This window comes from Leptonychotes weddellii, chromosome 14 (genome assembly GCF_054177405.1).
Source record: "Leptonychotes weddellii isolate Sample4059 chromosome 14, ASM5417740v2, whole genome shotgun sequence".
NCBI classification, from domain to species: Eukaryota; Metazoa; Chordata; class Mammalia; order Carnivora; family Phocidae; genus Leptonychotes; species Leptonychotes weddellii.
The window spans coordinates 11,689,279-11,702,404 of NC_138382.1; the positions used below are offsets into that span (position 1 = coordinate 11,689,279).

At 40.5% G+C, this 13,126-nt stretch overlaps 1 long non-coding RNA gene across 1 annotated transcript in view; it reads right to left on the minus strand.

Annotated features, from left to right (window-relative positions):
* Nucleotides 1-556, minus strand: part of LOC145716988 (uncharacterized) — a 156,530-nt gene extending 155,974 nt beyond the window's left edge. Inside the window, exon 1 of the long non-coding RNA XR_014139943.1 lies at nucleotides 16-556. This is a non-coding gene — a long non-coding RNA (uncharacterized LOC145716988). The remainder of the gene's footprint in view (nucleotides 1-15) is intronic.
* Between the last annotated feature and the right edge of the window lie 12,570 nt (nucleotides 557-13,126).

Here is a 13,126-nt window from a genome sequence, read left to right on the forward strand (position 1 = left end):
TTCTCCCTCTCCCACTCCCCCTGCTTGTGTTCCCTTTCTCGCTGTGTCTCTCTCTCTCAGATAAATAAATAAAATCTTTAAAAAAAAAAAAAAAGAACCATAATGTGGTCCTTATTTATACTCCCCAATTGCTTGAAATAGAAGTCACGCCAACTATAAATAATGTGTATCAGGCTTCATGCTAAGTTCTTTACACAGATGAAGTCTTATTTAATGCTGAAAGCCTTACGATGATACTGTTACTACTATGCTCTTTGTCTTTATTTTACAGATGAAGAAAATTAAATTAGCTCATCCAACAACATATTGCTCTGGAGTGGCTGAACCATAATCAAAGCCCAGGTCCAAGGTTTGGGTTTTTTTGTTTTTTTTTTTTTTAAGATTTTATTTATTTGCGAGACAGAGAATGAGAGACAGAGAGCATGAGAGGGAGGAGGGTCAGAGGGAGAAGCAGACTCCCCGCTGAGCAGGGAGCCCGATGTGGGACTCGATCCCGGAACTCCAGGATCATGACCTGAGCCGAAGGCAGTTGCTTAACCAAATGAGCCACCCAGGCGCCCCCAAGGTTTGGGTTTTTAACCTTTATTCTATACTGCTTCAAGATGACATACATGAAAGCATTTTGAAAACTGTAAAGATTTATATAAATTTCTTGCACAAATGCAATATAAGTTATAACTACAAATGTAGTAGGAGAATTTTTTTGATATTAAATTTCCTCGCCCACCTCTCTTGTTTGAACTTGTAGTACTTTCCACCAGTAAGTAAAGTTGAGCCCTGAACACACAGCTAAGTTTCCTGGATAAAAGGAGGGCAGATACCTCCTATAACAAAGAAGTCATTGTGAGGTTTTGAGTTTCAAATAAAACATTGTTTTATACCCAGAGGAAAAATAATCCTCTAAAAGCCAAAGTGCATTAAGATTAGTCAGATCTAGGCATTAAGGTGAAAGAGGGTTATATTTTGAACTTCAAGGAAGCCCAAGTTTAGAGGACTGAGCTCAGAGAGTTTACAAAATTAAGTCATAAAGTCGAGAAGTAAGGGAAGGATTTGGAGGATGCAAGAACAGGTTTAACATGTTACGTGGGTCACTGAGACAGTTTCCAACACCCTATTTCTCCGGGCCTTGGTTGCAGAAAGTAGAATAATAGGACCCCCAAGGAGGCTTGGCAAAATAACAGGGAAAGTCAGCTGAGTCTGCCTTTCCAGGGAATATCCTGGAAAGAGTGTAAGCTGCCTCAAGGGAGCCTGGCAGTTTGGGGACATGGTGCTTAGGTGATCAAAATAGAACTTACAGGTGGACCCATGGGAGCCTGAAGGACCTATATACTCTCAGGCAGTACAGAGAAAGCAGCTGAAGTTTCTCGGGCTTTCTGAAGGCCAAGATGTGAACCAGAAGAGACCCAAGTTTGAGATAAGAGAGATGCAAAATGTAAGACCCTCAAATCACAGGCATGGCAGGACCTAGACATCATCAAAGGTGCCAGCCGATGCCCCGTAAACTGGCAGGTGCCAGACAAGATGCCCATGGACAGGCAGGGCAAGCTGCATTCGCTGCAGTAGGAGCCGGGGGTCAAAAGATGGCCCCAGAGCAGATGTCCCCTCCTCATTATAAATGGCACTTAAGCCACCTAAAGTTAGACCCCTTCCCAACCTGGCACTAAATCTCCTCTGTTTCCAACTCAGAGTACTTTCTATTTGGAGCCTGGCTGATACTTATACACGATTACATACTCTGAGGTATAGGAATAATATAGCTGGTAAATAGTATCCCTACTTACTTGATCTTATTCCCATATGAGAATGTTAGTGAAACCTCCAAAGAAATCAGAACACAACCAATCTAGCTTGCTTTCTTGTAGCCAATGGCATGAACATAGTGCTTCACGGGAGGAATGCTGATTTCCACCTTGATTGGTCAGAAAAGTCCTCAAATCACTGCCAGGGAGAAAGAGGCAATGTTTTTAAGGTCATCCCAGCATCCCAGGCTCTTGGATAGAAGACAAAGCGAGCATTTATTATTTATGGACCATCACAGCCATATCCGGTTATAAACAATGGCTGACATTCCACTGTGTCGATTTTGAATTCCAAAGAGCTGTATGGAAAAATTACATCTCAGTGTCAACTCTAATTCCTTTATTTTCTAGACCAGTAGTTTCAATTGAGCAGGTTTCACACCGATTTGAAGGAAAAAAGGAAAAAGATTTTGTTTTCTTCGTATCATTTATCTAAAAATATATGGAGGGACATTTATCTCCTCTTCAAAAATTCTGTCTGGGAGTTTTCTTGGGGAGTCTGGGACTGCACATCAATGTACTGCTTTCTGAAACATTTCTGTGGACCATTCATCTGCCCATAATCCCTCCCGTTCATTTTCTCAGCTGTCCAACCTGTGTGCTTCTGTTCCTGGGGAATTCTAATTACAAGCCAGAATATCGCATTACACATGCAGGGGCCACATTTACAAACTTTCCTCAATTTTTCCTTCCTATTACAGAGTCCTTAAACTTCTGCTGGTTTTTAAATAATTTCCTTTTGTAAAGTAGCTTGTTTGGAAACCCCATCGCCCAGGAAAGGCAGCCTTAAAAAAAAATGATGCTTTGCCCCAAAAGTTATAGCAGCATTCAATGCATTAAGATATAATTTTTGTGGGCGCCTGGGTGGCTCAGTTGGTTGGGCGACTGCCTTCGGCTCAGGTCATGATCCTGGAGTCCCGGGATCGAGTCCCACATTGGGCTCCCTGCTCAGCGGGGAGTCTGCTTCTCCCTCTGACCCTCCCCCCTCTCATGTGCTCTCTCTCTCTCTCTCAAATAAATAAATAAAATCTTAAAAAAAAAAAAAAGATATAATTTTTGCATTGGAACCTAGCTCTTCTATAATTGCCTATTTGCATTTTATTATTAGAAGCCACCACACCACATTCTTGATTCTATAGGACTATACGTATAGGTGGTTGAAACTGTGCTTGGGGAGGGCAGATAGAATTGAAGGACTCTAACAAGCAGGTGGTAGTTGTGCTGGTGATTTTTAAGGACAGTGAACACATCCAGGGGCTTCAGAATATCTTCAGATGCAGGATACTTGTGAGCAAACCTCTGTAGCAGAGAATCTTCTACTAGTTCCTTCTTTACATTAAAAAATACCTGCTCAGTGAACCATACGGAATGCAAAGTGATGCTCTGAGAGGTTGAAATGCTGAGCCACCTCAGAATGAAATAAGTTATGGGCAAAACAGCTTCAGGTGAAAAGATGAACACGATTCAAACTTCAGGAAAATGAGCTCTTCTTATACCTTGATTTTTGCTCATTTTTCACCGAGAGTGACTTCGGGTGCTATTTGTGTTCCTCGGGACTCAGAATGACCCCCAACACTCTGGAAAGCCCACAGCTAGCAGCAGCACCTCAGCAAAGATGAAGACTATTAGTTTATGTTGCCTGTTCATGAGATCTTTTTCTTTCTTTTTTTTTTTTTAAAGATTTTATTTATTTATTTAATAGACAGAGAGAGAGAGAGAGACAGCGTGAGAGGGAACACAAGCAGGGGGAGTGGGGGAGGGAGAAGCAGGCTTCCCACGGAGCAGGGAGCCGGATGCGGGGCTTAATCCCAGGACCTGGAATCATGACCTGAGCCGAAGGCAGACGTTTAATGACTGAGCCACCCAGGCGCCCCGACATCTAATTGTTTTAACACCATTTGTTTAAAAGATTATCATTTCTCCATTGAATTGCTTCTGCACACTTGTCAAAAATCAGTTGGGCATACTTATTTGGGTATATTTCTGGGCCCTCTGTTTCTTTCCATTGCTCTATGACTCTATGCCTCTGCCCATGCCTCACAATCTTGATTACCATAGTTTTACAAGAGGTCTTGACATAAAATAGAATGATTATCCCCACTTTCTTCTTATCTTTCAAAATTTTTTTTGCTATTCTAGTTCCTTTGTCTTTCCATATAAATTTTAGAATGATCTTGTCTATTTCTAAAAAAAAAATATCTTGCTGGTTGGGGCACATAGATGGCTTGGTCAGTTGAGTGTCCAACTCTTGGTTTTCAGCTCAGGTCATGATCTTGGGGTCCCCACTTTGGGCTCCATGCTCAGCACGGAGCCTGCTTGTCCCTCTCCCTCCCCTTATGCTCCTCCCCTCACTCACCACTCTTTCTCTCTCTCAAATAAATAAAATCTTTAAAATATATATATATATATATATATATATATATCTTGCTGGTTAGTATGGTTTTAGGGGCTACTCATTCACGGAGTGTATATAAGACCCACTCTGAAGAAGGATGAGATATCAAATGTTGTAGGTTAAATGGTATCCCCCCACAAGATATGATCAAATCCTCACCTCTAGTACCTCCAAATGTGACCTTATTTGGAAATAGGGCCTTTATAGAAGTAATCAAGTTAAGGTGAAATCATACTGGAGTAGGATGAGTCCTAATCCAACACCTGGTGTTCTTATAAGAAGAGGTAAAGTCCACTTCTCCCTCTGCCCCTCACCCTGCTTGTGCTCTCTCTCGCTCTCTCTCAAATAAACAAATAAAATCTTTTAAAATAAAAAGAGGTAAAGTTGGATACATAGAGAAGAAGGCCATATGAAGGCAGAGGCAGGGATTGGGGCTCTGCTGTTACAAGCCAAGGAACACCAAAGTTCGCCACCAGAGGCTAGAGACAGGAGGAAAAAAAAAAAGATCCTCCCCTAAATCCTTCAGAGGAAGAAGGGCTGTGCCAACACTTTGATTTCAGACTTCTAGTCTCCAGAATTTAAGAAGATAAAACCCTGGTTTTTTTTAAAGCCACTATATTTGTAGAACTTTGTTACAGCATCCCTAGGAAACTAAAGTGCCAGGTAATGCTTGAGAAATTGAGAGAATAACTTCTATTCTTTAACATTTTCCAGTTCCCCTGCAAATAGGCTGCAGCCACGAGTCCTTAGATTCCTATGACATCTTCCTGAAACCTTATAATATGCTTTCCCGTGAATAAATGCAAGTAGGCCTCTGCTTCTTGCAGCCAAAAGAAACTAAAGGGAACATAAATGGCAACACAAGAAGCAAGCTTGCATTTCCAACTCCAGCAGTGCCAATGATCATATCTTCCATGATTAGTACCCTATTAAAAATAGAAAGTATTAAGAAGATGAAGGTGGGGGCGCCTGAGTGGCTCAGATGTTAAGCGTCTGCCTTCGGCTCAGGTCATGATCCCAGGGTCCTGGGATCAAGTCCCGCGTCAGGCTCCCTGCTCAGCGGGGAGCCTGCTTCTCCATGCCTCTTTCTCTCTCTCATGAATAAATAAATAAAATCTTAAAAAAAAAAAAAAAAAGAAGAAGATGAAGGTGGCTCCAGAGATGATAGAAGAAAGAAATTTACTTATGGCAAGAGAGCAAGCAAAGCCCCCAAATATAGTCCAAGTGTACATTTTCACTGCTGAGGAAAAAAAAAACCTGTAAGAAACAAGACATTCATACATCAATAAAGTAATGCTTTATTTTTGTTTCTCTATCTTCTTCTACAAAAAAATTGATTACTGATGACAAACTGAGTCTGGGTTTATACTCTGATAATAAACGATGTGTCTATAATCCACTGCCTAGTAGGGATAAGATGAATGTGTGAATCCACATGTGTTAGACACTAAGAAGGTTAATTTTGTCAACTTGGATGAGCCACAGTCCTAGATATTTGGTCAAATATTATTCTAAATGTTTCTGTGAGGGTATTTTTGGATGAGATTTAACATTTAAGTCAATGGACTTTGAGCAAAGCTGATTGCCTTCCAAACTGTGGGTGGGCCTCATCCAATCAGTTGAAGGCCCCAAATGGAGTAAAAGACTGACCTCCCCTGAGCCAAAGGGAATTCTGCCAGCTTACAGCCTTCAGATTTGAACTGCAATATTGGCTATTTCCTGAGTCTCCAGCCTGCTGGCCTACACTGCAAATTTGGTAATTGCTGACCTCCATAATCATATTAGCCAATTCCTTAAAATAAATCTTTTTCACTCTCTCTGGAGAACTTGACTAATATAGGCACCACCTATGCATAAGTCACTTTCACCTTAAAATTCATTAATTCATATTTTAACAAATATTAACTAAGCACCTACTATGTGCTGGACATCGTTCTAGGTGTTTAGTGTCTATAAGAAAGAAAAAAACAAAGTCCCTGCCCTCCAGAAATATTTGACTCAGCTCTATAGTCACTAAGTGGCCAAGGTGGGCTTACAAAACCAGCACTGTGACTCTAAACCTTTTGAGTTTTTCGACCATTCTCCACTGCTTCTCTTGGATGACTTGAACAACAGAAATCCATAGACCTATGGCCAGATTTTATTTCAAACCTCCCCTTAATTTTATCCATGATTGAACTTTTGAAGGATTTGATAACAAATATTCCTTGTCCTTGACCTCATTTGTGGTGAAAATGCTGGTGTAGAGGGAAAAGGGAGAACAATACAAAGATCATAGAAGACACCATCTACCATGACTGGGTCCATCAGCCCTAGAAACTGTGTGTGATGAGTACCCTCCACCATTAAATGACAATAATCCATAAAGAGAAAGAAGAATTTGAGTCAGGCACTCTTAAGAGCTATTACAACTTCACAATCAACTCATGGTTTTCAATCCTAGTAGTTCTCCTGTGCCACATTTAATCATTCTCCCGTCACTGTCTTTGGCTCAACACAAACACAACCATGAAAACCATAACCAGAGAATTCAACTAGCTATGCTATTTTTTTTGGTCATTTTCAGTGGTTTACCACAGGAACAAATGTTCCTTTTCAGTCAAAAATCAACCTCTTAGAAATTAAAAAAAAAAAACCCTCTTCAAAGGAAAAGCTGTTAAAGCAAATGCAAAAAAATAAAAATAAAAATAAGCTATTTTACCCAGGGTTTCATCTTGGTGGTATTCCAAGAAACTTTATCCTACAAATCTTATGAATTAATATTGGTCAGAGCCTCTTACGCCTTCAGGGAAGTGATCAGAAACTTCTGAAATCCCATCTCTTCCAGAAAGCATTTCTTGCCCACAAATCCGCTCCTATCTTGTGCGGATATAACCGAAACATGCTACAGGGCAACATACGGACTATGACATGTGGCCCCAAAAAGCACTGACCAGCAACATATAAGGAACACCTTTCCCACTGATTTCTTCGCCTAAATTTTTGTTCTTTCAAAATCTAGCTTAAATTTTAGTTCCTAATAGACACTTCCTCTGACAACTCTAGCTCAAACATAATCTTTACTCTCTCCAAACACTTATCTACAACTTTGTTTGTGTGACTTACTCTGGCTATTAATTATGTTTGTTTGTGGAGACCCCAGAATGGAAATCTAAGGTGTGTGTGGCTCTGGAGCATAACCCCAGTAGGGCTTATGGGATTTGCCCGGCCTGGGATCTAGATGACTGAGTGGCTGAGAAAGCTTAGGGGAAGACGTTCATGCTAAGAGAAGAGAGAATTGAGGTGCATACGTTTGGTTCAAGATTATCAGGTTCTTAGGGAAGAGATGACTATATTTTGGTGTCTGACCCTCAAATTATTCACAGCAGTCTTTAAGGATGAGTTCCTGAGTCTGGAGGTGGGGAACGGAACTGCAATTAACATGAAATTAAAATGTGACAGCTCTGTTCTCTATTTGATGAGAAACTTGGCAGGAAATGGTAGTGCATTGCAACAGCGAGTAACAAAAATGGGCAAAAGATATTTTCCTCCCGACGAGGAACATTCAGGGTGCCCATCTAGAAACAACAGAGAATAAACAGCCAAGAACCCTCAGGTGTGGGGCACTGTCCAGGAGGCGAACTCGGGCTAGCAGAAATCTTCTGTGCTGTGATCTAACATGCACTCAACAAGGTGGAACACCAAGCCGTCATGACATACAGATGGAATTACAACAGAGAGCATGTGTGAGAAATGCTTCTGCAACCCAAGAGCCTAAGAAGAACATGAGAGGGACTAAAACTTCCTCAAAGGCGCAGCACCGGAAGAAGGAAGGTAAAGAAGCCCGACAGAATGTTTTTGTTTTCCAATGCTGCTACCCTCTTGGCCAGCTTGGGTTGGCATATTTCTTCTTCTGTATTTGTATTTAAATATATTAAGTACATTCCTTAAGTGCAAGTTCCCTGCGGGTATCTACCATATGGGCTTTTAGCATCCCCCATCCTGCATGGTACTGTCTATGGAAAAACACATGTTCACACCCTTATTCTTGGTTAAACTGAATTAAGAAATGCTTTTTCATTATAATAGTAAGAATGGCTGAGTTCTCCCTGCTTCTCTGGCTCAAATACCAGCTTTCACTGGTATTGCTTTTGCATGCAGAGGATATGTAAGATTTGGGAGAAAATAAGCAACTGGCAGAAAATTAAAAGAGCGGACAAAGCTGAGGGAAATTAGTCGGGCATCTTATGCAAAGCCTGTATTTTGGCTGATGTTCAACTCCATTTACTTTTTTTTTCTCTTATTCATCTGGACTAAGATGTGTGTTCTCTCATTTCAAGAGTAAGAAACCAAGAGCGAATGGAGGGATTGTTTGAGTCACAGCAAATATCTTTTCTAAAGAAGATTATATATGTCACATACAAATTAGATTTGAAGGGAAAAATGAAGGGCAGGGGATTAGGAATTATGCCACGAAATTGGGGAAAGAAAAGATGAATTAAATAATGTGGAAGAGAGTAGTTAAATACCAAATCTATAAATCCTGACCAGTCTTACCTACATTCCACATTCTTGACGTTATTAATTGGAAGCTATCAGCACCTGGATGGGGAAGGGGCCGTGAAAGGCGAGACCACAATATTTTAAAACAAAGTTGTGACACAATAGGAAATGTGCTGTGCCTCCTGAAAATGCATTTAATCCTATTGGGTTGGGAAGCTTTGAGAAAAGGAGAACGCTAGTACATTTTAAAGCAGGGCTGGTAAATTATAGCCCACAGGCCAAATTTGGCCCACCACCTGTTTCTACATGGCCCACAAACCTGGGAATGGTTTTTACATTTTTTAATGGCTGGGGGAAAAAAAATCAAAAGAAGAAGAATATTTCATGACACGTGATGTTATGTGAAATTCAAATTACAGTGCCCATAAATAAAATTTTACAGGAACACAGTTTCACTTACTCTCTTACATATTGCCTGTGGATGCTTTTGTGAGCAGAGTTGAGTAATTGTGACAAGAGACTGTAGTACTCACGAAGCCAAAAATATTCACTATCTGGCCCTTTATAGAAAGTTGGCCTCCTCTTACTTTAGAGAATGCAGTTGGATAGTAAGTTTGCTTGCTTTTCATCTTTAACATAAGGAGGGTTTTATCCACCCATATTTTTGTTGAATAGGAGTGGAGTGGGTACACCGAGTCTTATTCCCTTGGACTACTCCATAGCATATGGGTCTAAGTCAGGCCTGCTGCTCTGTGTGTATTTGCCCCTTGAAAGAAAACTCAGTCCCCTTAAAATCTAAGGAGATTATTCTATAGTGATTTGTCTTAATCTTACTGGGTAGACAGATTACTATTTCACATGTCATCATATTTCTTTTTTAAAATGCTATCAAAGAACACAGTTTATTTTGCTACATCTCACATACAACCATGTTGTCAAAAGAACTGCTCCACCACTCTGTGTGTGTGTTTTTAAGATTTTATTTATTTATTTGAGAGAGAGAGCGAGCACAGAGGGAGAGGGAGAGGCAGAAGCAGACTCCCCACTGATCAGAGAGCCTAATGCAGGGCTCGATCCCAGGACCCTGAGATCATGACCTGAGCCAAAGGCGACACTTAACCGACTGAGCCACCCAGGTGCCCCACCACTCTGTTTTCGACATAATTGTGTCATTACTTTGGAAATACAACTACAACAGCTTTATGGGACACGACAGACCTTCAAAACAAGAGATTAGACATGGATGTGGATCATAAGGTGGATTAGTAAAATAAGTTGACAATGGAGTAAATCACTGATATTCTTTTAATATTTGCCCATGTTTCAATATCCACATTTTCTTTCCAAAGCCCAAATCTTTTTACCAAATTTAATATAACAGCCTCATTCTTTTAAAATCTGACTGTATATAATTGAGGAACTCTTTCTACTACTCTTGCCCTCTCAATATGCTGGAGTTTTCATGTAATATTCATTCTTGGTTGTGTTTTGCTTCCTATAGACTCTTTTATTATTTATCAACTTTGGTATTTTCCATGAGCTTTCTTTTTTTCTCCCGTAAAGCTCAAATAACAGTAAATATTAATGATAATTGTTGCTCCTGGCACCATTTACCTCATTCGAAACAAATACCCAGTTGTACTTCTTAAAATTCAGGCCCCCACACAAAGATTCCAGAAAAGTTTCAGAATTCTTTATTAAATGAAAAAAATTTTTTAACTCTCTTGAGGAGGGACTGTAATATTGAGCTAGATATCCAGTCTCCCCACATCTGAATCCCAAATATCCAAATTATTAAAATATAGAGATGAAAAGCTATATATAGCTTTTACCATGCACAGCTATGTATGGCTCTTACTGGTTATTTATTTGGCAACAGTTGAAAGAGATTTCTTTTATTTCAATTTACCATGAGCATTGCTAAGAAAGCCTACTTTAATTTGTTTTTAATTTTAGTAGAGTTGACACACACTGTTACATTAGTTTCAGGTGTACAACATAGTGATTCAACTTCTCTATACATTATAATATGCTCACCACAAGTATAACTACCATCTGTCACAATGCAACATTATTACAATATCTTTTACTATATTCCCTATGCTGTGCCTTTTATTCCCATGGTTTATTCATTCCATAGCCAGAAGGCTGTATCTCCCACTCCCCGTCACCCATTTTGCTCATCCCCGACTCCCTCCCCTCTGGCAACTATCAATTGTTCTCTGTATTTATAGGTCTGATTCTGCTTTTTGTCTGTTTATTCACTGGTTTTTTTAGACTCTATATATGCGTGAAATCATATGGTATTTGTCTTTCTCACTCTGACTTATTTCACTTAGCATAATACCCTGTAGGTCCATCCATGTTGTCACAAATGGCATTACCTCATCCTTTTTATGGCTGCATAATATTCCTCCGTGTGTGTGTGCGCGCGCACATGTGAGTGCACGCACATGTGTGTCCACATCATCCTTAGCCCATTCATCTATCAGTGGACACTTAGTTTGCTTCCATACCTTGGCTGTTATAAATAATGCTGTAGTAAACATAGGAGTGCATGTATCTTTTTGGATTAGCATTTTTGTTTTCTTTGGGTAAATCCCCAGTGGTAGAATTATTGAATCACATGGTATTTCTATTTTTAATTTTTTGAGCAACCTCCATACTATTTTCCACAGTGGCCATATCAGTTTATATTGCCACTGGCAGGGCCCAAGGGTTCCTTTTTGTCTACATCCTCACCAATATGTGTTATTTCTTGTCTTTTTTATTTTAGCCATTCTGACAGGTATAAGGTGCTATCCCATTGTGGTTTTGATTTGCATCTCCATGATAATTAGTGATGTTAAGCATCTTTTCATGTGTCTGTTGGCCATCTCTATGTTTTCTTTGGAAAAGTATCTATTTGGGTCCTCTTCCCATTTAAGAAAAATTAACTTTAATAAAGTCTGACACAGTGCCTAGCATACAAAATCACTCAATATGTATTTTTCGAGTGAACAAAAGTAATCGTAATAAACTATTATTTAGTGGCATTTTATCTTCCCAAAGCATTTTTCCATTTTCACACTAAACCTATCTCTGAGAGATACACAGGCAGGTGTTTTCAAAGATAATACCTGTCAGACCCTCATCAAAGTCCCAAAGGGTTGTTTCATTAGACACAATCTGGTGAATATTAGAAGCTACAATTCCAAATTTCCAGCCAAGGAGTAGGCTTGAATATGTCCATTATGTAAGCAGGAAAAGAAATTGGACTTTCTAGAAGAGATCTGGGTCCTTGAGGCTACCAAATGCCCCAAAGTAACCATTTCTATTCTAGGGAAGCTAAAAACCATACGAACATATTAATGCAACTGATGGACAATTAGCAATATTACAAGTCACCTCAGGATATTAATCACAAGCCGTTATCAGAAATAGAGGTAGCCATGATTTCCCAGTCATGATTTCACACACACCCCTGCTTCTTAGAGAAGAATATACTCAACCAGAGTTCTGGAAAGTGCAGCTCTCTGTATAAAGGCTTCTTGCTTCACTGGTCATAGGCCATTGGTCTAGGGAAGGATATCTGACTCAAAACAGACTGTTTATATTCATTCAGTTGTGAAGAACAGGGACACTGAGTGCAGTGACCATTTGGCTTTGGTTTTGGGGGGCTGCCCAGAATCTAAATCCCCTTCTAGGTTTGAGAAATTTCCTATCTTATGAGACACGGTGGGAGGAATAGCCCTCTTTCCACTACAGAGCCCAGAAGCACCTGACGCTGGCTTGCCCAGCCTCCTTTGCAGGCAAGGAACTGGCACATGACCTAGGCTTGACCAGTCAGAACTCCCTGCCCTGGATGCTGAAGTGGAAGCTAGTGATGCTCAGATGCAGGGACACTAGTGAATCTGATTTCAGAAGGAACAGGATGATGGGGCGCCTGGTGGCTCAGTCGGTTAAGCGACTGCCTTCGGCTCAAGTCATGATCCTGGAGTCCCAGGATCGAGTCCCATATCAGGCTCCCTGCTCTGCTTCTCCCTCTGAACCTCCCCCCTCTCATGCTCTCTCTCTCTCTCTCTCTCTCTCGTTCTCTCTAATAAATAAAATAAAATATTTAAAAAAAAAAAAAAAAAGAAGGAACAGGTTGAGCCGTGAAAGCAGCACCAGCAGAATGCAAGAGCCTCTAGCATCAGGGGGCCAAGGATGAGTCAGGTCTACCGTTCAGCCCCGGTGAACTTCCCACAGGGACCAGTTCTGTGGCACATTCTGTGGCTGTGGTTGCAGTCATCTATTTCCTGCCCATTCTCCAGCCCTTGCAAACAATTCTTTTTTTTTTTTTTTTTTTTTTGACAGGAAGTAGGTTTTATTGGTGGGCATGAGTCGGGAGGGGGCAGTGCCGAGGTTCTCATGAGTGCAGAGCCCTCCATTTGTCCAAGGGGCCACGATTAGGGATGTATTTGACCCC